This window comes from Calonectris borealis, chromosome 2 (assembly GCF_964195595.1).
Source record: "Calonectris borealis chromosome 2, bCalBor7.hap1.2, whole genome shotgun sequence".
Taxonomy (NCBI): Eukaryota; Metazoa; Chordata; class Aves; order Procellariiformes; family Procellariidae; genus Calonectris; species Calonectris borealis.
This window is the reverse complement of record NC_134313.1, coordinates 17,023,169-17,050,622: the sequence shown is the minus strand read 5'-3', so window position 1 is coordinate 17,050,622 and position 27,454 is coordinate 17,023,169. Positions and strand designations below refer to the sequence as shown.

At 42.3% G+C, this 27,454-nt stretch overlaps 1 protein-coding gene across 1 annotated transcript in view; it reads right to left on the bottom strand.

Moving 5' to 3' along the window:
- TRPS1 (transcriptional repressor GATA binding 1) overlaps window positions 1–23,139 on the bottom strand; it is a 214,332-nt gene extending 191,193 nt beyond the window's left edge. Inside the window, exon 1 of the mRNA XM_075141258.1 lies at window positions 22,973–23,139. The gene's annotated coding sequence lies outside the window, so the exon portion shown is untranslated. The remainder of the gene's footprint in view (window positions 1–22,972) is intronic.
- Window positions 23,140–27,454: the final 4,315 nt, after the last annotated feature.

Genomic DNA, 27,454 nt, shown 5'->3' with positions numbered 1-27,454 from the left:
ACTTCAACATACACATACAATGAGGTTAAAAGAAATTATTTATGTTTTCACTGTATTTCTGAAAAGTGACAACTCAGGAAATAATTATTAAAAGATGTCAGCTGTAATTAAATATAGTTGTTTTATCAAAGGAAGGCGTCTTCCTTTGGATAGTAACTTGAATACATCGTATCTATATGTACTTAATTAAGCAGTTACACAGCTCAACATAATCTTTTGTGTTTACACATGTTTTTATGTTGATACATATTACAGATTTCATTCCATATTTTCTATTTACTAGATAATAAGGTTTTTATGGTTTATGAAAGCTGAAATTAAATTAAAAATCTTTAAAGTATTGCTTGTCAGTTCAATGATGCCCGAGGTATACAAGACAGAAAAAAAAAGTTTACAAAACCTGTTCTGCATTTAAAACTAATTTAAACAAAGAATTACACATGTGATTTGTTCACTGTACAATTGTTCATCCAATTGTTTTGGTTTATCACATTCTGGAAGTAACAGATTTCATCATCTCACGCTCTATTTTCATCCATAGAATGGAAAAGGAAAATAAGCATTCTTTTGCCTTCCCTCCCCCCCCTCCCCAGTTCCTGGTAATCTTAGTTTTGAAAATGAGAGTCACTGAGCAGAATGTAAAATGGAGAAAATAGTGTCACTGCACCAGCAGAGGAAGCCTCTGGCAAAAGCCAGTTTAATCACTTCCACAAACTGGTTCCAGGTGTTTAGCTAGCCATTTCTACCAGGATTGTGGTGTGACTTTACTTAAAGCTTTGGCAGCAAATAGGTAAATAAACACAATCAAACAGTACATCAAGCTGTGTAGACTTAGACCTTAACACAGATCAAAATCTGAAAGTCTTATTTTTAAACGGTAAATATTTAAGTCTTTTTTTTAAATATGGGTTTTTCTATTTTTAAAAAGGATTTTCTTAAGTGTTAATTATTATGTACCTTTGTTATTCATATTAGATTAGTTAGGAGTCCAGTGACTGTTTTAATATATACTGCAGTAGTTTTATATAACATGTTTAGGGATAGAAAATATGCTTTAATATGCTATACATTAAAAATCAAACCACATACATGATGCTACCAGTTTCGCTATGCTCCTGCAAGTATCTGCAACATCAGACTATTATGCATGATGATCACAGAAGAGAAAAACCTAACTGGCAGAAGTCTCAATGGGCTTAAACCAGAACAAAAAAGTGTACTTAATTTACGAGCTGAAAGTCTGTCTGCAGTTTGGCACATACAGCACATCACACCAAGTAATTTTATAAAAATCAAATAACTTTGCAAATCACTTCAAATATTTCCTTTCTCATTGGTTTTAATCATGTTTGAAAGGAGAGAAAAAAAATTACAGGATGAAATGAAAGCAAAATGTAATGATCTAGGACCATAATTCTCCTGAACGAATGTTCCTAAATTTTTGGATCATGGACCACTGTCAAACTTCAAACGTAACAGGGAACCACTATGCAGCCTTCACATCAAACTTTTAATTAAAATCCCTAAATGGATGGTATGATACTGCAGATCAGTATCATACCATGATTATATGTGCCTGCAGACCACAATTTGGAAACAAATATATTAAAGGATTAATTTTCCAAAGGGAATGCTAGTCTCTGGGCTTCTTGGAATACTCATTCTATATACTGAGACACTACACAGTACCTTATCATGCAAATATCTTAAGACCTCCATTCTATGAGTTTTTAATAGTACAAGTGAAAAATACCAGTTTGAGACAGGATTTTTTCATGAAATGTCATGAGATAATTCCAAGATGATTGTATGAAAAAAAAAATTACTTTATCCTGATATCTCCCTCTCAATCCAGATTGTTGGGTTTGGGTTTTCTTTTTTTTTTCCCCAAGCAAACTGACCAGACTCAGATCCTTTTTATAATAAAGTACCCATAAAGTGAGGTCAACAAAGTTGATTTCCAAAGGTGTCCTAGAAAGGACCAGCCTATGAACAGGAAAAGCTCTACTTACTTCAGGTCAGGCTTATCACTGCTTATCACTGGAACAGAATTTTGGGTTTTATATATATAAACATACCTACATTATTTTAAATATATATATTTACAATATAAAATAAAATTATGTTTCATATATATGTGCGTGTATATATGAAGGTGTTCAGAAGGAAAGGGGACAAAAAAAAAGGCCGTATTCATTCTAAGGGCTTTATCTAAGTTTATTTAGGGAAAAAAGAGAGGGGCGGGGGGGATTGTCCTGAAGCTGGAGCGGGACAGCCGTGACTGCCGTTTTCTGCCCAGCACTTGAGTGACAGAGCGGGGGGGAAGAGTCGTTAATCACCGCGTTCTGGGAACCGGGCAGAGAGAGAGAGGGAGCAACTGCTTTCCGCAACACTTCCTGCGATAAGGCAACCAGCGCTGGCACAGGGACACGGACACACCGACGCACGCACAGACAGACAGACAGACAGACACAGGAGGCAGCTACGCGGCGTAAAGCTTCATGCGGCTGCAAACGTGACCTGCAGCCCTGCACCCCCGACACACACACAGACAGACAGACATACAGAGCCCTTTCAGCTCTCGCCAAACGTGCTGCTGGGGGGTGCCGAGATCCGGGCGGGAAGGGAAACCCTCGGTCCCTCCCTCCGCAGCCCGGCGGCGGGCAGAGTCGGCGGGAGCCCGCCCGGTGCCGCGCCGTGCCCCGCAGCCGGCGCTCATCGGGGATGCTCATTCGCGACACGGACCCAGCATTTAAACGCTGAACAAAGGCAGCCGAACGGATAGAGCAGTACAGCTGGGTTTGTGTTTCTTTCCTTTTTTTTTTTTTTTTTTTTTAAAAGGGCGATCCCAGCAAAACTTTTTTCGCTCAAAGTCAGCGTGGTATAAGGCCCTGTTAAGTCTTTAAAGACTTGCAAAGAAGTGTAAGTAAGGTAGGGGAGACAGAAGTACAGGCATTAACGCCAACACGTCCCCATATCATACGATAACTTCCCCTTACATGCACAGTACTAAGACTTTGCTGATCACAGCTTTTCCACTGTACCGGAGCCAAGTGCAGGCAATTACTTACACTTATGTAGACTTTTATAAGAGATAACAGTTATCTCTATTGAAAAGGCACAAGCTGGGTTTTTTTTTTCCTCTTTTTTTTTTTTTTTATTTGTCTTTCATTACTAAACTGGTTAAAAACCAAAAAAGGGCTTCTGTGCAGGGCACCGATTCACCCCACGCCCTGCAGAGCCCCACCACGCGGAGAGCGGGCAGCCTCCTCGCGCCGCCGAGGCGTGTTTCATCCCGGCCTGGGAAAGCACTGGCGGCCCGTCTCGCTGCTACACGTACCTCAGCCTCAGAGGTGGGCGCCGAAACCCCCTCACGCTCGGCGGGCCTGGGGGTGCCGGCTGAGCAGCACCGGGCCGGGAGCTGTGCGCCGGGCCCCCCTGCCCGCCGCTGCGGACGCGGCCGGGCGGGCGGGAAGGGCGCCGCGCAGCCCCGCAGCTGCGCCCAGGAAACGCAGCAGCCCCTTGGGCAACGGCGTGTCCCGTCATGAGGCGCTCCAGCCAGATCCAAACCGCTTGGATCCAGGTAAAACAAGCCATATTGGGCCCTGTTGCCTCCACTAGCCACGTCCTCGTAGCCAAGATAAAGGCAGCAGCAATCTACGCATTTTTAATGCAAATGAGATGCAGCCCTCGGGCGCTTAGCAAATTGCCAATGCATTGGGGATGCCCCTGCTCTTCTAGCTTTGTTTCCACACGCGCTGAAAGTTGATGAGTGCTGGTTGTGTTTTTCTTCCCACCACTAAAGGACACGGCGCAGATATAGGAAGTAGGAACAGTGATGTTTCATTAGCGCTTATAGACGAGATGGCCGCTGCCAGCATCTTTAGTTATATCCAGTACATCTACCAGTGCCATTTCACTGGTATTTCTTCTAAAATTGATGTTGGATGATTGTAACTCAGGGCCAGCATCTCTGAGCAAAAGGAGTATGTAGTGCATTTATGGAGTCACTGTCTTTGCATTCACTTTTTAACCAAAACTATCTGACCCTTACACATTTGAGGGAAAGGATTTCTGCATAGAAGGTCTATCTGTATTTATAAACCAGGGGCGTTTTACACGCTGCAGAAGTGTTGCATGACAGCAAATGAAAGAGGGCTTCCATTGCCTTAGTATGAACTCACACGTGTGTTTAAAGCAGATATTAAAAACATGATTCACCGTAATAAAGACATCCCAAACAACTATTTAAAGTAATTCAAAATACAACATTTGGTGTGGGGAGGTGACCGTACAGGGCACCTACCCCTCCCCACCTCCCAAAAAAACACAAAGTCCAATAATTAGTAGTAGTAGTAGTAGTAGTAATAATAATGGCACATATTTATACTTTATCCAGAAGTACAGCAGGGTTCTTAACAAGATCACGTCTTGCTTTCAGTTTCACTCACCACTGAACTAGTCAGCTTTGAGGACTGCGTTGAAGAGGTGTGGAGTGTTACTCAGGAGTTACAGAAAGTACATCGGCATGTTAAAGAAAGACGGAAAAAAACAGTATCATAATCTATATAGGGAAATGATGGCTAAAACAGAAGACACAGTCTAACACCCTGCTCAACAAATCTTTCCTCCCCAAATGCACGACATACATAGTAACAGGAGCTCTGAATACTTACTAAACTTATGCAGAGGAAAAACTGGGTATCTGTTGCATGACTTACAAAGCCAGAGGAAAAAGAAGGAGCAAATTTTTCATGGAAGCCTCGGATCATGTAGGCTGTGTTTGCCTCGTTCACATCCTCCTCCTTTCACTGCACTTCAGTGTGAAGAAGACAGCCTTAGCAATATTCATCTTAGAAATCCAAATTATTGCAGAGACCACACTGCAGCAACAGATGAATCTGCTTCACATGCATTGACGTACCTCCTCAAAGTCTGAAAGAAATTCCAGCTCCAGTCAACCCACAAGAGACATGTTGCCTGACTGTACCTTGATGGTATTGTTTATGAAGAAGATGATTTACACACTCGTAATGATTTAAGCAGCTACTTTGCATACATTACAGAAAGAACCTGAAACATGTGACCTGCTTCACAGGGCAGGATTATACCTCTGTTCTTGTTGTGTCATGTGCAACCACATTATTTAGTAGTTAAAGCCTAAGCGAGAAGCGAGCACCCTGGTATTCCATTGCCCTCACCGTGCATGTAGCGCGAGAGTTTCGGCATGCCTCTGAAACCAAAGCTTAGCCTCCCAACTTCTAAAGATAGACAGTTAAATAAATGATATAATTGTCAAAGGGGCTCAGTCAAACCTACCACATGGCTCTGCCCACTCAGGATTATGACGTTTGCTGGCAGACTTTTTAGGACAGGAAATCTTTCATGGTGTTAATAAATTTGTAACAATGATCATATTCTTAGGGGCCACTCCAATACAAACTTTCATTAGCACTTACACTGCCTCTCGCAAAGCACTGAGAATGTATGCGTGATCATCATCAGTTAGGAATAAACAGTAAGAACTTTAAATCCTTTTTTCTGACATTGTTTTAAAAAAAAGTCAAAAGCTTTTCAGAAAAATGGAAACTAACATCTGAAGAATGGCTGGGCTCATAGCCTGTCAGTGCTCCTTCATAATTTTGAGTTGTTTTTATTGATCCATACACTTCTTATGCACAACATTACTGCTTTGATAATTACAAGATAATTAAATACAAGACAGAGCATGTATCATGCTGGGGAATCATTTAGTGAGTGAACTGTTGTGCTGAAAAGTGGAATTCTTTCTGTCACTCATGGCACGGTGATACATCAGTAACAAACACAACAGGAGCTATTTTGGGGATGATCCAATGGCCTACCGGAGCCACAGAGGGCAGCAGCAAAACATAAGGTTGGGAATTAAATGGAAGCCCCGCCACAAAGACCTTCATACTACGCAAACACATAAACCAAGAGCACGTTCACACGCAGGTTTACCTCAACTTCAGAGCAAGTACAGCACTTGCCATATAATATGTAAGAAAAAGTCAATGTCCGAATAATTTCGATTTATGAAAAGAGAGAAAAACTGGCGGGTGGAGGGGGAGGTATCTTAGCAGCACCAGGAGTGAAGGCACCAAAGCTCTGTTGACAGCTTTGCCACTGGCTCACTCTAACACTGCAGTTATTCAGATTCCCTGTGCCTTGGCTTACCCGTCAGTACAATGGGTATAATACTTCACCCTGTCCTTAAGAGGCAATTACTGCTAGTAAAATACTCTGCGAACCTTGATTAAAATGCACTGCAGCTTTATGATAAGTATTCCCTCTAAAAGAGCGCGCGAGCTGGGTTTTGATGGTGGGAAGTACTACCTGACGGCTGGAAAAGAAAAATAATCATTCTGAATGAGAAGTATGTGCTTGACCTATGCACACCTGTAGGTGGATCCCTCCTGGAATATTTTTTTTTTTCTTTTTTCGGTTACTATGTGTATATTGCAAAGAAAGGAGCAGTGAGAATGGATAATTAAAAAGCTTTTGAAAAGCCCTGGTATTTTCACCAGAGGATCACAGTGGGCCGTCTTCAAGAACTCTGATGCAGAACTATATGTAATTAAAAAAAATAATTATTTGTAATGCTCCTCAAACCCTGTTTTCATTAAGGAAGGGAGAAAAAAAAAGATCACTTTAAATATGAATGCTTTATGAATAAAGAATTTTTTTTAAATTGATGAGCATTCATTTTCCCATACAGTCACATAAAGTCTGAGTAGTTCGCGTAAAACATAATTATCAACGTTTTAAACCACATTTTCCCCTTGAAAATAAATAAATAAATAAGCACGCCAAAATCTTTTTTGTTCATTAAGAGCCAGATCCAGCAGAAAACATCTGCAGACTTCTAGACCAAGCAAGCCCTGGAAGGCCATGGGTACTGGCTGCACCTCGTGCCAACCCCAAAAATTTGGCTGGTTCAGAAAGATTTAAACAAAACAAAAAAAGCCCTGCAGCTTTACATGTCTGGGAATTGTGGAACTGCGTTAGGTTTATGAATAAAGAATAGGGGTGAGAAAAAAAAAACCCTCCTTTTAAAAAGGAGATCCCTGTCTCCTGTCCTCCGCCATTCCAAGTGCTAGACAGGGACTCCCCTTCCTCCCCAGGGACACCACGGAGCCAGCATCAGCGGCTGCGGCCCAAAATGCAGGGTCCACGGGCACCCCCTGCTGCAGAGGGAGTGGGGGGCCCCAAATCCGGCGCTCGCCCCCCCTTTGCACATCCAACGGGTGCCCCAGCATCCAGCTCCCAGCCACACTCCTGGACGTGCGGTAGCTACCACCGGCAAACCCAGAGGAGCGTCCCTGGGATGGGAGCCAGCCCGAGTCGTCCAAAGGACACTGCAGGGCCACCGCGGAGGGGCAGGCACTGCTCGGGGGGAAGAGCCACCTCTGAGGAGGTCTCCCCTGAGCCAGCAGCCTCTCTAGCCCCATGGAAGGATCGGGCCCTACAAGCAGCCCTGGATTCCTACCACGGGCTTGAACAGGCTCCAAGGCGCAGCGCAGGGAAAGAGCCTCGGCTACGGCGGGCACCCAGCAGCACGCGTTTAGATTCTGGGCTACCCTGAATGGGTGTATGCAAACACAACGGGGGAACTGACAGCGTCGGCGCGGCTGCCTGCTGAAATAAAGGAGAAGTTTAGGAAGTAAGTTTAGGACGAGGGCCTTGTTACTGCAGTGGATGAAAATTAAAGAACCTGCTGCTAGTGTAGTTGCCATGTTTTTAGACTTTTGATAGAAATAATGGCTTTTTCTGACTAGTCTTTCTCTATGCCCTCCCCCGGGAAATCCAAGAAACCTCCCGTGGACTTAAATCATATCTTGTCTTCTGCCCCACTCAGAGGACCAGCCTACTTTTCACATCGACACCCAGCTCATCTTGTGCGGCTAGCCCTGCGCAGGGAAAAGGACCGGGCAGGTATTAAAAGACTGAGTAACAGTACACCCATGTGTTCTGCGTAAAGGCGATCCCAAAATTTTGGTTTCACAGCGTTCATTTTATAGACACCTCCTCGAGAGGAACAGCAGCTGCAGTATGCTGCCTTGGTTAGCAAGATGTGATACATGCAGAGATATGTACTTAGGAGAGCACAGAGGGACTCTGTGCGATGACCATGTAACTGCAGACACTTTGCAGGTGTGTATTTACAATACTATTTATATAGTGCTGAAAGTGGACTACATTAATATACAGTGTGCATGATTCACTGTCATTAGTCCTGCCTTCAATAATGTGGACCCTAAGATAAATAGTATCGCTAGAGCCTCTCCCATACAATACACAGACTTGTTAGTTTAGTTATATATACAAAATTTCCAGCTGCAATTAGAGATTTTTTTTGAATTATAAAAACTTCTTGAAGTGAAACCTTTGTTTATGAGTTGAAATGAGCCAGCTGACATTAAAAAAAGCAAACTAAGAAGCCAAGAGACTTCTATTTAAAATGCAGAATAAGTTGGGTATCTTAAATAAATAACAATTATCTGAACACGCACTAAAATAAATCATGTATTTTAACAATGCTAGATACAAATAATCATCATATTTATCATTATAGCTTTATATACCTGTTGGATTACTGCTTTCAAAGCCTTAAGAAATGTACCAGTGTCTTTGAATTAAAATGCACTTTCTTTATGCTAAATCTGTGAAGGTGCTCTTGTGGGAAACACTGCATTCTACATTAATTTTTTATTAAAAAAAAAGGTTACACAGCCTCAGAAAAAACAACCGAGTGGCAAAAATCCCAACTTTGTCCATTCTTCCTTTAATTCTGCCTTTGCCATAATAAAATTCTATGAAAATGTTGCCAGTAATAAAGTTAATCTTCTCAAGGACTTTTTCATCTTTCTTTAAAATCAGGGAGTAACTAGCCTGCAGTTTTATCAACCCTGATGGACAGCATGCTATAGAGATGAGATCCTTGCCATTTTTTGCCCATGTCTAACATTTAAGGAGGAAAAAAAATTTAAAAGAAAAAAAAATTCCCTTGAAACTCTACATTCTGGCTAAGAAACATCTCAGTAAGACACCAAGATAATGTCTCACAAATCGAAACAACAGCAAGTAGTAATATCTGTAAACTCAGAATTAAGGAGCCAGCGTTTTCTATACAATTTAAAAAAGTGTTTTAAAATGCCTCTGCCCATTCTATAGCATGGGAACTGAGAGCCATAAATAACTGGATCAGTAAGTAAATTCACCATACTAGAAGAATGATTCCTGAGATAACTCAAGAAAGTAAAAGCTGAAGAGCTTGCTGCTAGTTGTCAATGGGACAACCTGACTCCGAAGTCAGAAAGAATAAAATATCTCCCTTTCATTAAAAGGGGGTGGGGGGGGGGAGCTTTAAAAGGTACACAATTAGTTAGCTTTGCAGTCATTAATTCAACAACTGCAAAGCCAAAAACAACTTTAGGCACTTAACCATGAAACTGTCAGTTCTCTTTGCTTGACGATAAAGCATCCAAAAAGTAAACATTAACTTCTGTGTTTTTTCTACATGCATATTCCATCATGAGAAGATGATAACCAAAGAATTACCAGGCAAGCTCAGCAGAGGCTTTTTATACCTTATAACACGGAGGTGAGATGTGCCCGGATTCCATTCCTTTTCCTCACCGCCAGCTCCAATAAGACAGTTCATACTGTTCCCTAAAACTTGACAGAAGGGATTGAAAATCAGATTGAAAATCAGATTGAAAATCTCTTCCCCAGGAAGCAAAGAGCTCATCACCGTAAGGGAGCTTTGAGCGTGAGGGGACCCCTATACTAACCACATCCTCTCCATGTCAAGGCAAAAGCAGGCAGCAGCTCTTGCTCAGACCAACTCTCCCAAGGAAACAAATGGAAGCTCTGCCCAAGTAAGGAATGCAAAAGTGTATACTTTATCATCTCTTTTAAATAAACTCGAAAATTGAATAACTATTGAACAAATTGAAAAAGGGCAGGAAGCTGAAGAACAAATTAAAAGAACAAATCAATGTATTTCTCTGACCTGCAAATACTTAATTAAGCACATTCTTCTTTCAAACAAGATGCCTGTGAGCGTTTTGATGGCTACTCATAATCAAATGTGTCACTTGCAAAATTATAGCGTTTGGGGAGGGTACCAGGCAACCCAAAATGGCTTTTACTAGAAGTATGTCACAAGCACATCTTTTAGTCACCTCAGAATTGCACACGACTTTGCTTCATTCCTTCGCACTGTCTGCATGCGGGTTGCTTCACGGAAACACAACTGCAGTAATCTGCTTGACAGTAAACAGTAATCAGTAAATACTATTTACCAAGCAGATATGTGCCCCTGCTATTCCCTCAGCTTACCTATCCCCTATCTCTCCCTTCCACTCTCAACCCCCTCTGGTAAATTTTAGGGAGGGAATAAATAAATACAGGTAGTGAAACAGTGAAATCCTGTAACTGGCAAGGTTTTCCTCTCTGAATGGACAAATTCTTGACTCCACGCAGCTCCAGACAGTGAAGGATTAGATCCTAACCAGGGAAAACACAGGAAAATGGTAATAAATATCGCATGGTAATCCACGGGAACTTTGGTCCCAATGTGATTTTTCTATAGTATCCTACGATAAATGGCATTACAACATCCATAATCTCAGCTCATATATCAGAGCACTCTCTCCGCTCTCCTTCTTGCCCTTCCTTCTTTCATATAGTGCATTTTCTAAGAAAACGTACTTTTTCTGCAAAAGTAAAGTCAGTGCAGTCCCATTCCTGACGGAAAGCAGCACAGTAGCTCAGTGAAAACTAGCACGGACCATATCGCGCTGCACGGAGCTACAGCTGAGGAGTGCGGGGTTTATGGCAGCATTACTCTGGTAAGGTCTCATCTGAAATTCCTTCTGACAAGACAAAGGAAGTCACAGTTTGCTGGAGAGAAAAACTGAATAAATTGTATTCATATGCAGTAAGAGCACTTCATGTCATAGTGGATTTTACAATATCCTAGATCTCTTTCTATTCAGGCATGTGTCTTTCGGGCCATAAATTCTGAAAACCCAAGAAGGTAAAGCTTGCTTAACCATGAGTCTCCTTTCACCCAGTAAAATAAATTCCACAGCTGCTTTTTCTTTCTCCTGTGACTATTTTTTAAGCTCCTTCCCATTGACAACTAGCCACTGTCACACTCCACTATTGAAACGAAAAATCTTTAAAAATGCCCGCTTTTCAGATTCTTAATTTTGCACCAGACAGTTCAGCAGAGCTGCCAGGTCATCTTTGTTAGTAAAGACTTTCATTTGCGCAAATTAAAATTGAGAAATGACTGAAGAAAAAAAAAAAAAAGCTAGACCCATTTTAAATGTTCCTTAGATAATGCAGTACCATGGCAAATCTCTAAGGAAAGTTAAGCTGAGACTGCCATGAACACCAAATAAATTTGCACCACCGGGATATTTAAGGTGCAATAAATCTTACTTTCCAATGGGTTTAAAACTCCAGAAAACAGTTTTTCAGCTCTAGACTCTGTATGTTGTAACAAAACTGTCTACCTAAAAGCTATCGTCTCAGACCTGCCATCTGTGAGAAATATTTTCAGAACATACTCATGTTTGCTGAACTACCAAATTATGAAAACCTTCATTAAGAAAAAAACAAACCACAAACACACATATATACATACATAAAAACCAACCGAACAACTTACTCTCCTTTTCTGTTTGCATGATAATGTTGGTTAAAAATGCCCCTATTTCCAATTCAAATTCTTATTAATTTATTTGAACTATCTCATGTTGCAGTCAACAACATGAAACCAACAACTAATTGCAAAAAAATAAAATGCAAAGCAATAAAATCCAGCACAGTTCAGACATGATATGCTGAGCAACAGCAGAAGAGCCAAGGGCTAACGTCAACCTAAGCAATCACACCATTGTGCGATTTATCTGATATTGTTAAAAATACTAACAGTCGCTGAAAAAGAAATCAGATGGTATAGAAAAGTGCTCTATTTACTATGCTGCAACATTCTGCAGTTTGGTTATATCAAAAGCATGTTCTGTGGATGATGAAAGTCACTGCTTCCCTTGGCCTGTCAAAAATACCCTGATGCCCACGGCATGGCATACAGCTTCATGAGGGCATTACATGGCTATACGTGTCATACTGGAGCTTCAGTCACTCCACTGCTATTTCTACGAGCCTTTCGGAGAGTAACTGGTGAGGAACAAGAAGAAAGCATGGCCATGAAGCCAGTGAGTAGCAGCAGGGCTCAGAAGCAGGTGCACTACCTAAGCCTACCTTTTCTTTTCATTCCCCTTTAGGAAGTGAACTGATTTCAAACCAAAAGAATCGCTTTTCAAGGTGACAGACCAAAGTGTGGTCCACCTAAAGGGCAGCTTCGCGCGATGAAATACCTGAGCGGGGCAGCAAAAATGCAAGATGGAGCCTTACAAAATGTTGTTACTGTGTCCTGAGCCCAGGGAAACTGCTTTACAGTAGCAAACTATAAGGAAGTGTAACATGGATCCCCAAAATCACAGTTCCCTCTCAGTAAGCTGCAACATAATTAGGAATTTTCCCAATGAGGATCAGATTTTACTCTAGATGAAGTTAGCAGAAGTTTTGTCCCTTGCAAGTATAGGGGGAGATCGGGGCTATAATCAGAGGGATTTAATCAGTCTCTGTTGTATTTAAGTTTCCCCCAGGTTGCCAGGCAAAACAGGTTAGATTCACTTTTATAAAAATAATTCGCCTAAAAATCAAACTAGTCCAAACACCCCCCAAAAAAAATCAAGTTATGCTAAACTTTGTTGTCTCACAAGCAAACTTTTGTCGTAAACAACTGAAGGGCAGTGATGCAAAATGGATTATTGCCTAGATTTGTAAACTTTTCCAGGAGTCGTAATATCCTGCATTTGATGACATCATGAAACTAACCACAAGTAAAAGTTGGGTTTCAATTTGTTCTACTTTTCCCTCATTAGTCTCTGTGTCAGAAATAGAATAAGAACCCTCATTAAGTCACATTAAATTCTTTAAACTCATTAAGGGCTCAGAGAAAGAACAATACAAACACTGGTGTTTTTGTAAAAAAATTATGCAACACAGATGGACCTCCATTTCCATGTATTTTTAGAATGTATGTGTGTGCATATGGCAGCCAAAGAGAGACTGATAGGCGCGAGGGAGAAATGGAGAGGCAGAGCAACAGAGACAACAAGGCAGAGCATACCTTACATATGACAGAATGATACCTAGATAATAGTGGATTATGCACGATCACTTCTGACCTGATATAGATGAAGCGCTTAATGCTTTGTATCCTGAACTGTGGCAGAGCTGAAGCCAGAGCCATACCCCACATTTCTTTTCAATTAACGATTCCTCGGGACTTTTTCCAGGGAGAAGACAACCTTGAGGGCCACACAGCCAGCAGCAATCAAGTGGCAATCTAACTTTTTGTCCATGGACTACTTTGATTGCTGCTGCTGTAGCCTAACATACTATCTGATTGTAGTTGAAGATACATCTACATGAAGATACATTCATGCTTATGGACTTACACGTAAGATACAGGTGTGTGCAGAATTTCAACAGTCTTGGAGAGTATCTCTGGGTGTGCAAAGGGTGGGTATTTGTTAGAAGATTTATTGTAGCTGAATGACTCAGATATATGTTGTTGATAACTTCTGATCTTACCCCCCCATAAGACTGGAAATATGAGCTCAACGCCACAAAATTATTTACATTCCTACAGTATGCTCAAACAACTACTACAGGATTAATTTAATCCATTTTTTTTTTTTCCGTGATAGACGTAACACGCAAATAGGAGTTTAGTTCTGAAGAAAACTCCAGATCCGAAGAACGTGGAAGGAGACTAATGAGATGGCATAAATTTCAGGTGTCTGTAGCAGACCACAGAAAGAAAACAGTGTATACAGTAAATGGGAGACCTGAGTTACTGTTTCTTTCCTTCCTACCACTGTGACAGCTGAGATGAGATGTGGGATTTTACTGACAGCCCCCAGACCTGAGCATCCAGAGCTGGCTGCCAGGGCGGCGGGGGCAGGCAGCCTCCGCTCGGGAGCTCTCCTCTCCCGTTTCTCTAGCAGAGTCAGATACTGTTTACCTGCAAGGCACATGGTAAGGCTAATCTATTTTCACAAGCTTTTGCCTCAGGTATTTGGGGAAAGGTTTACTTTATTAATTGTGTGTGTGCGTGCATAAGGAGAAAGCTAGGCAACAATCGGCATGTATTGCATTTTTGGTTTATACTCTGTAACTGCAGCTGGAGAACATCTGATGAGTATATTTAACACACCTAAAAATAAGAACACTAAATAGAAAAGCAAACTGTGTTCAGATTAGGAAGCTGAAACTGGAGGTATCTTTCTTTCATTAACTGAATTCATGAAGCAACGTTTCATCTGCATAGTAAGTTTTAGATGATGTTCCACATAACTCGCAGCATTGCTTGAAGAGCATGTGAGAAAGTTAAAAAGAATCATACTTTGGAAACACTGAAAACCTTCTACCCCCAAAGAAAATTGCTTTATCCTAACTCATTTAACTTCCATTAAACATTAAACCATATCTGCACATAGGAATTTTAGGCGATACTTAACTTCAGTATCTACTTCAAACTTTTTTTTAGATCAGTCGAGAATTTGTTTTTTAAAATAATCCCAGTAAAGGCACTGGGATATCCAAAAGGAGTCTGCAAGGTATCTGTCTAGGCAGAGTATGCTATCTTTTTTTTTTTTTAAATAACCACAAGCAAAAATTCCCCCCTACTTTTTTTGTGAACCACCAAGCTGTATGTTTAATTTTTTAAGTTTCAGTATGTATTTTAGACTTGCAGACTTTGCAAAGTAGGTCAGGAATACCCAAAGGATACACATTTGAAGGCTACAGATAGCAGAACACACCATTTACGGCTTTGTATATACATATACATACACATGCTATACAATATAGATAGATAGATTCAATGATTTAAACACATTACATCTATACTGTGTGTTTCAAGAACATTCAGATATTTACACTGTTAGATCACCACTCATTTTAGACCTACACTAGTGCCAGCTGCCAAAAAAAAGTACACAAATCAAAATATGTTACCTTTGTTCAAACAATACTGCTGTTCATTATATAATAGAAACTGTCATGCTTAATCTTCCAGGAACCAAGAACTGGTACATTCTTGGACCAGAGGTGGCTTGAAATGGTTTGAGGCAAAACTGAAGCATATTGTTGAAGTAAATCTTGCTGAGAAACATAAGCGCATTGATGATTTTTACCATCATCTTTTATAGATTTCTTTTTTTCAGGTATATTAATAAACTAAAAATGCTGGCATATTTTCAAAATGCAGAGACATGAACACATCACTGTTTTTCTACAACATTTTTACAATATCAAATTATGTATTCCCTCCTGCATTGTCAGCCTCACTAAATATAATGAGGGATCTGAAAAGGATGCTTGAGAACAGATGACACGATGAAGTAAAATGTACCTATAAAAATTGCATATTGACTTTAAGAATACCCCAAAACTAAATTTTTCCTTGGGAGTTCTCAGTATTATTCAAGTACCCCAAGGGCTGTTGCGGGCACTAAGCTGTGATGTTCATTTTCCATTAGAGACGAAAAAATTGCCAAAAACAGCATTCAAAAATATGTCTACAGCATATAGAGAAATACAGAAAAATGGCAGAAATGCTCTAAATTCTTCAGAGTTGGAACTTTTTAAACTCATGTTTTAATTTGAGAAAATGCTAAATAAAAATAAGTACACTTCACTTATTGAGGAAAATCTGTTTTACAGCATTACGACTCCAGGACTTCTTCAGATTTTTAAGACTACAAAGGAAGTATTTTACAATTTCATCTTTAACAACACAGATTATACAATATTCATCAGGCAGACACAACCTTACTTAGAGACAGACACAGACACACACAACCCTGCAGAGGCCAATCCTGCAGCCTTTACTGAATTCAAAAGTCCCCCTGACGTCAATGAGTATTTTTCAAGAATGAGAATTGCAGGATCAGGCCCAAAAAGTGCTTATGAAGATGAGATGTTACTTCAACAGATTGAATGTTAGATTAAATATAAAGATTGAGGCAAGACAAGTCTGGGGTTTAAACCCTAGGGAGGATTGACATTTAAAGTGTTGCCACTGAATTATAGCTCTCCACATTGGGTGGGGTAACCTCCTACTGGGTGGAGTGTCTCCCCTAAAGGAAGGGAAAACTGGCACAAGCCAACTTGGTCTTTGAACGATTTCCCTACTTGCCAACTTATGAAGTCGTCCTGACGTCAACTTCGTCAAGAAAGTCTATTGCCCAACTCCGACTTTTACCGTAGAAAGTTTGCTTGTGTTCAAAACCCCAGCAGACGTAGATGAGAAATTACAGAAATAAGCCAGAAAACTCTAAACAAGATAAATAAATTAGGAAAGAAAAGAAAAGACAGTACACTGGATTTTCTTAAGTACAGCTAATTTAAAAAAAATCCTTTTGTTGGGTTTTCTTGTTTCTAATATCAGCTTAATACAAATAGATAGAGATCGCTAGAGACTATTACTAAACATATTTTTAAATCTAGTTTAGCTTTAAAATATGAGGTGGAGAGCACACAAAAAGTGGTGGCTCTGCAAGATAGAATCTCTCCTGTCTTCTGCAATGGGCAGTCAATATCTTCCCAATCAGTGTCACTAACAGGTGTAAAACGCTCACATACTAGGAAAATAATATTCTGAACCTCCACCAAAGGTATGTTTAATATATTATTCCTCTCTGAATCAAAATAAATTGTTTCTCCAAAAGAGGGCTTCGGGTGCTGGGCGAGAGAGAAGGGGTGTGGGGGGGATCAAACCAAAAAAAGAAAAAGGATAAAGCATCTCAAAATGCCCATGGGGGAAAAAAAAATAAAAATCAGAAAACATTTTAAGTTACCGTAACCTGAAATGCACCAGCCATCACAAAGAGCAATTGGAGAAATCCAGCAGAGCTCAGCAGGAAAGATTTTTAATAACAGATTGAAAAACAAGAATAAAAATAACTGCATCAACAGGGCCTTTCTTCCTCAGGCCACAAGCCCGTTTTTACTTGAATTTTAAAAAAATGGCAGTTTGGCCACTAAAACCAATCCAGAACATTATTAAAAGTTAAAAGCTACCAATTACTTCTGTCTGTTCTTTTAAAGCAAAGTTTGGCATTACGTCAGTTGGTTTAAAGAAAACAAGAAAGAGAGAGAGAAAGAAGGAGAGAAAGTTTCCTGCTTGTATAAATTAAACCACCAGGGAAGGTGTCTAGCCACTTGTAAAGCATTTATTACAGGTTTTTAAAGGGCTAGTAACATTTTAAAAATTAAATATTCTGAAATAAGTTTAGGGGGGGGGAGAAAAAAAATCAATCTGAGCCTGGAAAGAAAGCAGACTTACGAGAAATTAAGACACGTGTGAACTGCAGCTAAGAAAGTAAAAATTACTATTAGGACTAAACCTTGTGATTCAAAATAATTCTATTTTCAAGGCAGAAATAATCCTATTGTAGCTGCTGTACTTGCACGCATCCCCTAGGAGCATGAAGAAGTTCCACCGAACTTTACGGGATGGAACCAACTGGGTTCTGTAGGAACATCCTACGGAAGTGCCACTCGTGGCAGCTATGCAATTTAATGAAGAATGTTCTCTCTATAGCTTTTCTAAATCCACGTACAGAGATCCGCAGCAGGAGTAAGATTCTGTAGTTAATGCGGCAGGACCGTAATAAAAATCACTGATAGAAAGATTAGCAATTTCTATTAAATTTTAGACGTATTTTCCACTGGTGCTGTTATTATTAAATTTTAAAGAACCACTTTAAAGGTACTAGAAAATAAGAAACCGATAGCACAGAACATGAATAAAACATAGACAGCTATTAAACAAAGTTTCTTACACGCAGCTATGCCAGTTCACCTAAATCACAGTCTTCTAAACCCCGTGACGCCAAATCAGAGACTCCTCTGACTCCGGACAACACATCAAGTGGAATGGTGTTCAGTTGTGCAACGCTTTTGGGGTGTGACAAAATGTCCACTGGGGACTTAAATTGAGACCATGGTAGTTATTCTCCCATTGCTCCGTGTTTCATTTGAGCCTTGGTCTGCGTGATAAGAAGTCAGAATAATATGCCACCGCTCCTCTCCCCCCCGCGCTCCTCTGCCCCGACAGCGTTGCTCGTGTTCTGGGCACGTATACAACTGGCGAAGGAGCTGTGTTCTGGAAGGCCCTTTATTGATTAGGTGCAAAACAACATCAAGAAGTGAATATAAGCATAATCTGAAAAATGTAGCTGTGTGTCTTGCCCTTGTAAACATTTACTATTTAATGGTGTAATTGTACTTTAATCCTTCACATCATCTGATATAACTCATTATGTGTTTTTCTTTTAATTAGCAAACACAATCCAAAAAAAGCAAAGCCCAGAAAGTTTGTACGTACCATAAAAACTGAAGCGAAAATAGTCTTAAAGTAACCAAATAGTCTCTCTTTGGATGCAGGCTTATCTTTTTAAAGTCAAAAGAGAACTTCATTGGCACAGGGTAAGAAAAAGAACTCCATAATTCATGACAGTACCAAGAAAAAAAGTTCTTCTCCAGGAGGACTGGAAAGGGCACTTTTATTTATCTTCTGGACAGACAAAAATAGTAGAACCTAGACCAGATATGCTGTAATTAATGTATCCAAAGGTCAACAGGCAATGGTATTTATACAATAGATGGGTGCAGGCTACGCTGGTTATAGTATTAATCACCAGTATTTGAAAATAGCATTGTTTTCTTACTAGGTAAGAACTTTAGAAAGTTTCAGAAACAAAAAAGAAACTTCTTTTTTTCCTCATACCTGCCTGCTATTCTTTTTAACCAACTGCTCTTTGACTCACGAGGTGTAATATTTGGGACAAAAAAGCCCGCGTTTACAGTCGCCTGGGACTGCCAAAACCAGACCCAGACTACCTTACTAGTTGTGTTGAGGAAACTAAATTAAGCAAGGGCAAACACCAACTGGAAAGTTGTCAGTTTACTGAATGAATGGCTTCATTTTACACACCAGTTAGAATATCTTAATCAGAATATATTTCTGTTCAAGGCCAATACTTTTACTACCAGGTGGCAGTTTGTTTTAACTGAAAGTGTATTAAAAATGTAATTTATTTCCACTTTACTTTCACCTAACAAAAAGGGTTGTCAGATTCCCAGCCTGTCATGTTCAAAAATATTTAACCATAAACTTTCTCACAATGTTATATTTGGTGTTACCCACAAACGTTTATTAAAGCGATACTGCCAGTGTGGCTGCAGTTAAGATCTGAGAATGTTTCTATTAAGATTATTACATTAAAATATTGTCAAGAGTTTGTAAGAGACATAAATATTCATACATATACGCCCCCCCAAAACTTGGAAGGAAAGTTCCACATAAAAAGAAAAATTTAAATACATACCCAAAGTTGCCTGTTTGTAATTAAAATTTTGGGTTTTTCCTAAACGTCTTTGCTAATTTTTTAACTCTTTCACACTGTAATGTAAAATAGTTTTGTTTCAAAGCAACTGCCTGATAAAGTGCTAAAAGAGGTAATTCACATGAACAGAAAGTAATTAGTCATTGTTTGCACAATGCTTTGAAAATATAAAACCCTATGTGTCAACTAGCATTAAAATATAGTATGATTGAAATACAGAGATTTAACAAGCAACCATTGCATCTCACAGACACTCGAGTCCACACACAGGAATTAGTACTACACTGTTATTAATGCACAATCACAATATGTGAATAATAATATTCTTCACACGCAGCCAGAGCATGCATGATAATAGTGTGTACTGTGAAAGTTTACTACGAACGATAGACAACACGTGATAGAAAAATAATCCTGCCAGGGATTCATAAAATAATACTGAATTTACTCGATCACCGATGAAAACATAAGGCAACCCACAAAGCTATAGTATAAATTATGCTAAAAATGCCTTAAAAATATAAGAGGATAACCTGGCTGCATCGTAAGTGTTTGATGCCAAAAGAAGTCTCAGATCTCTGAAGTTGTCATTTACATTTTTTTTCTTTTATTAACATTACTATGAAATAAAGAAAAAAATAAAGCCATACTCTCACACGCAAAGATTGCCCAGTGGTATTTAGAGTCTGTTTTAGAGGATCACAGGCAAAACATGTAAACTTAAAAGCTGATGCAACTTTGCCCTTTACTTACTTTGTTGCGACTACGTATATGCAAAGTTTCAAACAGAGAAAAGTTATTATATGTAACAAAAAAAAAGAGCGATAATCAGACAGACCAGGGTGGATTATGAACTGACTACTCTTCTCACATCTAATCTCTCTTGGTCTTAAAAAGGTGAAGCAGACTTCTGTTGTCACAAACAGTCCGAGGATTAACTTGTATATACGCACTGATGCACTACTGAACTTACTGAACTCCAGCATTACTGATTCTATGTGGCAAACCTCAAGCAGGTATACATTTTTCAAGAGGAAAAAAGAAGAAGTCTTTTTTTTTTTTTTTAACCCCCTCTCTACAGAGAAAGGTTCCACTTGTTTGGTTTGACCACATTATTAACAAACTTTCATTCAGTGGTTAAAAAAGAAAAAAAAAGAAAATCTTTCAAAGTGTTGATATCATTTCCAGACAGTCTTGTCAGCATCACAATTTACAGGAAATAGTTGATGTTCTCAAACAAGCCCTGTATTTACTCATAGACCCAGAGTACTTAAAAAAAAAAATTCCTCACTCTTTTGGAGGGCTTTTTTTAAATGTCACTCTGGTGGAATATCTGAGAGAGCTGTCTAACCTAACACACATATTGTGAACATGAGGCAAACACAAACTGCAGTTCAGAAGACTACTGTAACTTTTATTCTCATTTTGTCCACGTCAGGAACTGGCTCTTACCACTACTTTCCTTTGCTGCCCCTTGCATTTTTAACTCTGGCAGTCTTTTCTAAATGTTCAACTTTTCCTAAAACCAACAGGAAAGTAACATGATGCCACCAACATCCATAGGATTCAGTTGCGCAGCTGAAGACGACTGCCTGAATGGCAAAGAAGTTTGATGGTTCCTTGAGAGACTTACTGAACTCGGTTAAATAAAACCTGAAGCGTATTAAATTATTATTTGTTTCCATCAACATTCAAAATGCGCTGCGTGCTGTAAAAGCCGTGAAGGCAGCGTGGTCCGCATAATAGTTTACACTCTTTTTACTAGAAAATATTTTCCCCTCGGAGGGCATTTGTCGCCTTGGTTCCCCTAGCGTGCTGAGGTGCCCCTGGCTCCAGCCCCGCCAGGCAAGGTACTCGCACCGGCGGAGGAAGGAGTGATGCAGGGGAGACGTCTCTCCACTTCAAGTCATCACTCATCCCCACAGCTCAGTCAGTGCACTTGAGAAGTTTGCCATTTGCAGACAGAAAACACAACCGATTGTGAAAAAAAGATCAAATATGGAAAAGGCCAGCGGGCCCCACTAGAAACCGCGTAGGAGTGCCGGGATGTCTGAGCGCCTTCATTTGCAGCAGGGAGGCAGATAAACAAAGCCCCCGAAATGTCAAGCCCCCTTGGGGAGCCGCTCGCGTCCCAGGGCAGCGCGGCGGCGGGCAGCACCCCGGCCCCGACCCTGCCCGGTCCCGGCCCCGGCCCCGCGGCCGCTCAACCCCGGCCCGGGCCACCCCGGCTGCCCCGGGCGCGGAGCGCCCACCTCCGCGCAGCCCCTCCATCCCCGGCCTCGCCTCCATTCATTCTGCCCTTCCGAAAAGCAAACACGCGGATAACTAAAGCGGGGAGCAGCCCCCCGCCGGCAGCCCCTGGGCAGCGGGGACGGGGGGGGGGGGTGGGGGGACTGAGACGCTCCACAAAGTTGTGGCAGGCAGGGGAGAGCCGAGCGTGGGGACACAGCGCTCAGAGCACAGCTTCGCCTTTAAGAGGGAAAAGTTTTACGTCTCTCTGCGCTCTGATTTCAAAAAAACCAAACCAAAACAAAACAAAAAATCACCACCACCATGTCGCCTTTCCCCCCGGTGTGACCGGGAGGGACCCCGACCCCCCTCCCGGCGCAGCACAGCTCCGCACCCGGCCTCCCCCGGTGTGTCCCCGGGCAAGGAGGAGGAAAAGGGGAAGGAAAAAAACAAAAAAAAAAAAAAAAGAAAAAAAGTTTTTCCCAAACTTACTACTCTTCATGATGGTGTCTCTGTGCCCCGCTTGTCATGATCCCCATTAAAACTTCCAGCAGCGGCAGGAGCGGCAGGACCGTGCGACTGCAGCTCATCGGATGCAAACCCTCTTTGCTCGTCTTCTACTTCCACCCCCCGCGTCTCCCTTCCCCTCCCCCCGGAGCGCCCCGGTGCCGGGGAATCGGCGGCCGCGGAGATAAGGCGCGGAGAGGCGCGGAGGGGAGGGCAGAGCCGCACGAGCCCGCGGCCGCCGCCGCCGCTCCCCTCCCCGCCTCCGGGCCAGGGGGCTGCTCCCCCTGCCCGCCGCCGCCGCTGAACTTGACCCTCCCGACTCCAGCGGGGCTACCGCGGTTTTGAAGTCGCCAATTTCCAGCCATCACACATGGCTTTGACCCACCGGCGGGGGGCAGGGGTGGCGCGGGGGGGGGATGCACCAAAAAAAGCCTGTGAAATCCGAGCAGCCCCCCGTTCCCTGGGATGATGCCCACCCCCCGCTTTTGTTGTTTGGTGGTGTGGGTTTTTTTTTGGGGGGGGGTATTTTTGGGGAGGGGGGCGCACCGCGCTGCCCCCCCCGGGCACACGCCGCGCCGCCGCGGGCGCCGCGCCCCCGCCCCGCACGGCGCCCCCCCGCGCCCGCCGCCGCGCCGCCCCCTCCCGGCCCGCCGGCCGCGGCGCCCTCCCCGCCGCCGGGCCGCCCCCGCCCGCGCCCCCCCGCGCCGTACCTGTTGATTAACCGTCAGCAACAGCCCCGGCAGCCTGGAAGATGGTGGAGCCGCGGCGTGAGCCATGAACCGTCTCCTGCTGCCGGCGGAGTTGGCCGCGGATTATGTGGCGGTGGCCGGGGAGGGGGGGGCGGGGGGCCGCGGCGCCGCTGCCTCCCCCCTCGGCCCCGCTCGGCGGGGAGGGGGCGACGGGCCCGCCGGCCGCCGGCGGGCGGTGCGGCGCGGGGGCGGGGGCGGGGGCGCGGCGGGGCGGGGGGCGCGGGCCGGGGCACGGCGCGGCGGCCCCGCCGGCGGCGAGGCGGCGGCCTGGGAGCGCGGGGCGGCCGGCGCGTTATCAGGACTGTTATCGCTTGTCAGGACCTCCGTCTCCCCGCATTACGTCAGTTTCAAGACACCAACACTATTAATATCAAAGGAGCCTTCGCGGAGGAAAGCGCCACCCCAGACGGAGCGCCCTTAAAGAGACAGTGCAGGCGGCCCCGCCGCGCGGCCCGCGCCGCCCCCCGCCTCCGCCCGCCGCCCGCCGCGACGCGACGCGGCCTCCGCCGCCGGGCCACGGACGCGGCCGCGGGCGCGCGCGGGCCGAGCCCGGCCGAGCCGGGCGAGCGGAGGCCGCGCGGGGGGCGCGGGCCCCGCGGCCGCGGGGACTCGGGCTGAGCGGGTGCAGGAACGGCCCGCAGGCCACAGCCGCAGCCCGAGCGCGGCCCGCGGGAGGTTGCTCTGCCTTCTGCTGTCGTTCGGACCGACTGCTGTCCTGCGGGATTAAAAACACGGGGGGGGGGGAATAAAAGGTGCGACCCACGCGCGGCAATAGCTGCCTCCCTCGGGGATCCGAGCTCTGCGCGGGGCACGGAGGACTGCGCGGGGAAATGTAGCTCGCCCCTTCCCCCCCTCCCCCGTTTCTGTTGAGGCGGATGGACAGACACTTTCCAGGTTTTGGGATGAATATTCCCCGTTACTGCCTGCTCTTTGATACCAATTCCAAATCAGTCCCAAGCTGCTCCGAGAAAACCCTTACAACTTTTCCTGCTTGTGCAGAACCATTTTCAATTCAAAATACTCCTGATTTCTCCCATCCTACAAATTGCCAGAAGTCTGTATGTTAATGTAAAAACACTCTCTAAGGAGAAGCAGTACATAAAAGGTTCCTGTGAAGGGGTTTTAAAATCCCAAATATAGTAGGCGTTAAAAACTATGTAAACATTTGTTGGGCATTTGGACACAATTTTTCTGCAGTTAGGTGACTTTATATGGCGTGTTTTTCCTCCCATGCAAGTCGTTTTAAACTGATTTCACATTAAAATAGATGCATTCTGGTTGCTTGCAACTACTAACACATTATTCTAGGGAGAAGCTGGAAAAGAGTTAAATCATTACGGTGCGAGAGATGAAGCTGCTTCCCCCCAAATGCTTGAAATGACATTACTTTTTCCTTACAATTTTATTCTCAAATACATGGTGAAATGTAAAGCATAAAATCTTCAGAGATACACGCTGACGCAAATGAAACCCTACTGTAGAATGTATGGTGTTTGCAGCCCTCTCTCCAAACTTAAACATTCTTCATACATGGTTAGTATAATCCACTGGCAGATTTGTAAAGTAATTGCTCATGTAAATCACCCAGTAACACATTTCCCCCTTAAGTTCTTTTGTAGGATTGTCTGATAAAGCGCTTTGTGAATAGAAAAGCAATAATTCACACGGAAGAGGTGAACTTGTCATGTTGAAAATGGAAGGTAAAATATAGTTGCACGATGAGGCACACAGTAGGATCCCCGAGACGGGGAGAGGAGAACTGACAGATTATGTGTGGGACTCCCTCTATACCCATCAGCAGAAGATCAGTTCGGAGCAGTGGAGACGTTTATATATGGAATGAGAAGAAAAGTAATATCAGAATTTAAAATTTGTTACAAAGTCAGCTCGATACTTTAGTAGCGGGGCCACACTCGGTAGCACCTCGCTAGTACGCGCACAGAGAACCTTTCCTGACTTCGTAAACCTTTACTTTTTCTCAAGCTGCAAATGCCATGGCTGAATCACGGTCGAAGAGACAAACCACTTGCACAAATTTTAGTGAATGCAGAATTCTGAAAAGCAAGTATTTTTGTCCCATTTGCACCTATTTGAACATGTTCTTCTCTGCAATTTAGATTTTATTGTTGTTACTGAGTATGTCAGTCCCGAGTGACTGTTCACTTGGCAGATGTCTTGCATGTGAAGGGTTAAAATCAGCAGGTATTTTGTCTGATGACTTGGCTAAGCATCTTACAAGCAGGGCTTGAGTGGAAAATATTTAAACAAGGGTTATTCCCCTTTGCTTCTCTGCTCTAGTGAGACTTATTAATGTCTTTTTATTTTAAACCAGGAAATGATGCCCCCCACACCTTAAATCCCAGCCAGTTCGTATGTGTGGCTGCAGCTTTCCCAGATTTTATTCACATTATGACAGACACACCGTGAAGAAGATCGATAGCAATGAAAGCGCAGGTTTCAACACGAGTAAACCTTGATAACAAACACACCTTTTTTCACCTGTAGAACAATATGAGAGAGATGTATTTTTAAAAGACATAAGCCTCTCTTTGCATATGCTTTTAAAATGAAACCACAAAAGCTGTGCATAAGCAAAGACGAGAAGGACAAAATATGTGTTCATAGTTTCAAGTAGACAACTCTAATGAAATACTGTATCTCTCAGAAAAAGTTTGTTACCGTATCTTTGTAAAAAATGCTTGCATGATACATTCTGCATTTCAAGTTAAAATAAAGCAGATCAAGAAGACGTCAATATCAATCTGTTTATATTCACCACAAAAGAACTGTAGAGAACTTAATAAAGGCAAAAATATTTTCATAAACTTTTTCAGGCAAATTATTTATTTATGAAATAATTTACAAAGAAAATTTTTACCTCATGGCTTAGATACATTGCATATGCTTATGATTGACACAATATGTTCAGGCTCAAAGGCCCGTATAGCCTTTTTTTTTTCCTTCTTTTTTTTTTTTTTTTTTAATCCTAGCAGGAATATTTCAAAACAACCAACTAATTCATGAAGTCATACAGTAATTGTTTGACAGTTGTTTCTAATATAGAAAAATAAGTTATGTATATTGTTTTCATTCAAATATTTGTTGATTTGTTGTTAGAATCCTTTGACGTTGACATGCCACAAATTGCATTAGGAGAAATATTGGAGATTTATTTTCATTTATTATCTTCTGCTGTCAAACATTTGCAAAACCACTTAAAGCAAGTTTTATTTCACTTTATTTGAAACTCACAGTCTTCATGATAGTAGGTGGTTGCTGAAATAACAAGTCCAGCTTTCTGTAATAGATAAGAGCTGAGGAAATGAAGGAAAAGCAGCAAAGCGAGAAGATGCAGAGAAAGTGCTGCTTTTCACCGAGAGGCATGAACAAAGTAACTTCTAAATAATCCTCCATTTTTTTTACACTCAGGCACATTCTCCATTGAGGGAGAATACAGAGGCCAGTCACAGTTGCTTCTTGAAGGAAAACAGTGTAACAGTCATTGTTTATCAAGATGACATAACATGCCATTTATGCCTTTATTGTTGAATGCAGTTTCTCTTTTCTTGTAGTTTACTCAGCGTAGATACAAAGAGGGATTAACAGTTAAGCATAAGCATACTTGTTTTACAATTTCAGCCTTTTAGTGCATAACTTACTTACTTAAAGTACTAGAGCCTGTAATCACAATGATTTTACCTGATGGAACATGCATTTCAGAAATATAATCCAACTGTTTACCCTAACACGTCATAAATTGCAATTCTTTACAAAAACCTCAGAGATTGACATCCATTGCTCTTAAATGCCTGCTGCTTTAGCACACATCATCAAGAAAGTATTTCTGCATTATTCTCCCTCCAGTTGGTAGTATATCACGTGAATTCTAAAGACCATTTTCTTAGACTGTCTTCAATAATGAGCATTTTGAGGAGCATTTAGTTATGTGTCTGAGGCACTCCAGTGTGAGTTTCTTGGGAATATAAACACGGCAACTTGCAGGATTTCTGCAGACCCGCTTCTTTTCCTAGCACAACTTTTGTGACATGAAATCATCGGGAAACTTTTGTTCCCTTTCTTACACCCTGCACAGAGTCAAGTTTCTATACTTGAAGTTGTGCGCCAAAGGCAAAAAACTACCACTGATTTTCAAAGAAACGGGACTGGGGACCCTAACGATGTGGTTGAAACGTCTCTGAAAGGAGATTATGCGTTGTGATAGACAGGGCCGCGCTCAGAACAGCCAATGAAACAGCATGCAACAGAAGAGCTAATACCATGGCATCATCCCAGATTCAACAGATGTTTTCTAGGGGGATTGGATATCTGGTAATGGGAAATGGAACCTTTCTCTTCTATGTCACTGGTTTTAACACAGGCCAGTAGTGATGGAAAGTCAATAATATCCAATGCTTGTTTGGTAGCTTTCTCCACTGCGTGGTA